Genomic DNA, 4748 nt, shown 5'->3' with positions numbered 1-4748 from the left:
CCCCTCTATCGCTAGGCCACGCCCCCCGCTGCTGGTGTGGCGTCACGCGCGGGCGCCATCTTGTGGCGGTGCGGGGCCGGGGCGCTGCCCCGCCGCCATGTTGGCTGCCCCCCCGGGCAGGGTTACTGGGCACTAATTTAACCCCTCAGCTATAGGATAAAAGCCCAAAGGTTTATAAAAGCACAAAGTACAAAGCTAAGGGGCTCAAGGTGCTCTGTGGGGTCTGGGGTGATCCGGGCAGGCGGTCTATGAGGTCTTTCAGGTCCCTCAGAGCCCCCCGGTGTTGTGCTCCGTGAGGGGCGCACCCCCCCTGACGGGATCGTGAGGTAAAATTAAGGCTATCTATCGGAATGTAAAGGAATCGTGAGGAAATAATTAAAGGTTATACACCAGAAAGTGAGATTCACTGGAAGAACATGCCGATATTCCTTCAGGAAGGGAGGCGGCGCCTGCACCTCAGCACGCTGGGTGCCAACGGCGCCTGGTGCTGCAGGCACACGGTGCCCCGGGGCTGGCAGAGCCCAGCCGAGCCTTAACCGAGCAGTAACCGAGCCGTGCCGAGCCGTGCCAGGCCGCCCGAAGGCTGCAGGGGGCGCCGGCAGCTCGCTGAGGCGAGGCGGGGAGGCTCCGTGGCCGGGCAGCACCGGGCGGCGCCTCCCCCTCCGCCTGCAGGTCGCTAACTGCACCGAAACTCGGGGTTTCAGTCAGAAAATCGGCCTTGGATGCTTTCTCTGTTTCCTGAAGCAGCGCAGTGTTGTCTCTGTCAGCGGGACGCTGCACCTGAGGGCTGCCCGGCTTCCAGAGGTGAAGGATTTCAGGGGAAGGACCACCAGTGCCCAGCCCCTCGGCTTCCAGCAGCTGTGCACAGAACAGAAGCGTCTGCGGAGCCCCTGCTCCAGGTGACAGCACAACCAAAGCCACGGGACGCTTCCCCATGGCTCCTAATCAACTTAAGTTCCTCGGTAAATAATTAAATCCGCAGGAATAACAAGACATGGGAGGAGAAAAGGAAAAAAAATGGGGCTCTGCCAATTATTTGAGTCCTGCAGGAACAAACTGTTCATGAAGAACTCCTAGGGAGCCCTAGAGAGGAGGGCAGAAAAACAACTCTAAAAAAGTCACTTCTGAACCCATTTCTCCAGACCAAAGCTGGCAGCAGCGAGCAGGCCGTGCCCACCTGCAGCCCTGCTATCAGCCACAGCTCGGCTTCTCCTCGCTCGGTGCTGCCCTGGCACACATCAAAGGGGCCTGCTCCCAGCTTCCCCCGTCACTTTTACAACAGTGCGCTGTCATAATATTTAATTTCAAGCCTTGGCTTTTATAACACACGTGTTGAAGGACAATTAATATTGTCCAAAATGTTTGCTTTTAACGAACTTGGGGAGCACTTAGGGAGCTTTCTCCTGCTGCCTAAAAGCCCAGAAGTGACTTGCTAAGACTTTGGGCTTTGTTTTGTAGCTGACTGGGCTCTCTGTATTTCCCCAGCTGCCCCCTGGTTGACTTGCCAGTTTTTGTGGTTTACTGAAATATTTTTTGCTCTTTTTCTACTGCTCTCTCTCCCTTGGTGCTCTGTGTAGGAGTCGCGCAGACAGAGAAACCGATTAAGCAGAGAAATGCTGAAAATAATTCTGCTAAAGCATTTCAAGATGTCCACGCGAAGGTTCTCTCCCCCTCAGCCCTTCTGATTTTCCTGGTAGGTGAGGCTTGTGCCGAGGGAGGCTGGAGAGCAGCACACTCTCGAGTGCTCGCCTTCTGCATTCCTACTGCTTTCTGCTCAGCAGCTGAGCAGACCTCGTGTCCCTCGTGCCCTTGCATGCGAGGAGCCTCTGCTTGAAACAAGCATGGAAAAGCCTGAGCGCTTTTACGAGTGACTTCTCCTTTATGCGCTGCCTGATGCCACTTAGATGCAACATGCCCTCCCTGCTTAAAGACTTTGATCCATTACTGTTAAACTTTTTTTGGCTTTTGTTACGCAGCTTAAGCATTCAAGTTGCCTCATGCAGGCACTTAGGCGCTTTTTCATGCGTGGTTATTGCAGTACACTTGGAATCGAGCTGCTATTAACGGAAATAGATTATTTTTTTCCAAGGAGAAGTTGTATTTCCTTGTACCTGCTGTTTCACGGCGCTGTTTGCCTTTCAGCTGCCTCCCCTGACGAGCCCCAAAGGCCAAAGGGCTTGCGCTCGGCATGCTGGGGCTCCTCGAGCTGCACCCCTTCACATCGCACAAATCCCAGAGGGTTTCACCCCGAGGAATCCTGCTGGGGCTGCTTGGTGCTTTCCAGAGCTGCGACTGCAAGCGCAGAGCTCGCTGCTGGGCACCAAGGCTGCGCGTTGTGTGGGGTGCTCGTCCCAGCTCAAGGCTGAGCATCTGGCCACACTCACCGTGCCCTGAAGCATGTAATTAGCAGGGCAGCACAGAGCACACAAACGAACATTTTTAATTATCCCTGAGCTCCTGCGCCCGCCTGAACGGATGCGGAATGGGAGAGGAAACAGCAGCCGGCCCTGCAGCCGCTGTGTCAGGCGGACGCGGTCACACGTTGAATGTACGCTTAGCCATCAGCTGATGGCACAGCACACAACGCAGCCGGAGGGTACTGCCAGTCCCGTTCCCCTTCCTCAGCAAAAAAATAAACCAAAAGAGTTCATGAGACAGGGACTGGGACAAATGAGCAAGCCCAACAAAATGAGCCCCCATGCAGCGAGCAGCACAGGTTGCTCATTCCAGCTGTGCATTTTCCAGGATTTACCCCAAGCTGCAGGTTCTCTGGTGCTGGAGGAGAGGGAATTGGCTTTTTTTTCCATTGTGGAGGAGGCTCCAGGAGGGCGCGGGTCCCAGCGGGTCCCACAGCCCGGGGGCACCCCACGACCACCGGAGCCCCCCGTGTGCTGCCGAGGGAGGCGAGCTGGGCTCGGGGAGCCGCAGCAATGTCACCGACCGCCTCCTACATCTGGTACGTCTCAGGATAATTTATTTTAACCTCCGAAGATACAAGGGAAAATATTTGAAGGGGATGGAGCCGTGCCAGTATTTCCAGTTCATTATAAGCAAAGAGCTGTTGCTTATAGCACTTTTTTGGAGCGGAGAGCAGTCTGGTTTTAAATCCCTTAAGCAATGAGGCATCGTGTACAAGCCAATGTAAATTCTTCCTCGCTAAAGAATTCGCTAATTAAAAAACTTTAATTTTTAAATCCAGCCTAAAGTTTCCCCTCATTTCCTCCCGTTCCATAAACGTTCTCCCTGCCCTTCCCTGGGCATGGCCGGCTGCCGGGGCTCACCCCAATTTCTTGGGGCCGGCTCCAGGCACAGCCGGGGCTGGGGCGTGCTCGGGGCCGGGCCCTGGGGGAGCTGGGCAGGGCTGGCTGGAATGTTAAATTGCCTCCAAAGATGCTCAAACCCCAAAAATTGCACGGCCAGGGCCAAAGGTGAGGTGAAGGCCTGGCGGTGACCCAGCACCGGGTGTTTGGGACCCCGTACCAGCTGCTGGTGGCAGTGGGGCCGTCGGCAGCATGGGCACTGGGCACGGTGAGTGCTTTTAGGGAAACCCAGAGCCACGAGCAGGGAGGCAGCTTTGCCGCGAGATGACACCGCACAAGCAGCTACGTGTGAGCGTTAGCAGCATTCGGGCTTAATTAAATTCCTGCGAGGTTTTTTGGGTCTTCATAAAGTTCCTTTGAGCTTTCTGCCAACTAGGATGTGCTCTCTGGCTTCGGAATATGAAAGCGAGTGGTGTTGTGTTTTGCAAATATGTTTTCTAATGCATGCAAGTGCTGAGTGTGCAGAAGCCTCCCTGCTCTCCACGATTAACAAAATTACAGAAGCAGCGAGGGCAGCAGCCCGTCTCGTTTTTGACGATCCCTCGCAAACAGGAGACGGATCAAAGTGTCCCGTGATGCAGCTCATTAATCACACCCACACCGCGAGGAACCCGCGGCTCTTCTGCATTAGGGGATGCGTTGGGAACTGTGTTGAGGAACAGAGAGGTCCTGCCTGCCTTCCTTCCCCTCTTCCCCCGGCGCAGCACCGAAGGGGTTATCCCGCTGAGCCGGCAGCCCCACGTGGCACAGAGCTGGCATTTCAGCCCGCAGACAATGCGCTGTGCTCTCTGCATTCATCCCAGGCACCCGCTTGGCATCGAGACCGAGGTCATCACCCACCCAGCCACGCTCTGCAGCATCTCTGTTCCCGCTAGCAAAACAAAGTGGAGCTGAGTCGGCAGCACCAGCACAGCGCTGGGGCACGGAGAGGTGCTCTGATAGATGGCTTTCTGATAACGCTGCTGCAGTTGGTGCCAGGGCACTGCTTGGAGCCCTCCTGAGCGAGCATTTTGCCCACCTCACGCCCCAGCGCGCTGCACGGCCGCTGGGCACGCAGGCAGTAATTGCTGGCTCGGCCGGCCAGGGCGATTTGCAAGGCAAGCGCTCAGCCAGCAGCCAGCAGGGCTCCACCACCGACGCTGCTGGAGCTCAGCACAGTGTTTTGGAGAAGACCTGGGCAAGGTGCTGCAGACACCGAGCAAGCCCAGCACTCCACAAGCCCTCCACATCCCCTGCTCGCCGGGAGACAAATGTTATTCATCAGCCCTGCAAGCCGAAATCTGTATTTTTCTCCTGCCTTCTGCAACTCATTTCCAGGCCGCTAAACGGCTCCCATCGGCCGAAAAAATGCGATTAATTTTATTCCTCTTGCCCAACAGTCCTCGGGAGTTCTTTTGTCAGGAGGCTCCGGGGGCAAAACAATGGGAA

This window comes from Anas platyrhynchos, chromosome 7, assembly GCF_047663525.1.
Source record: "Anas platyrhynchos isolate ZD024472 breed Pekin duck chromosome 7, IASCAAS_PekinDuck_T2T, whole genome shotgun sequence".
Lineage (NCBI taxonomy): Eukaryota > Metazoa > Chordata > Aves > Anseriformes > Anatidae > Anas > Anas platyrhynchos.
This window is presented reverse-complemented; position numbering follows the sequence as displayed.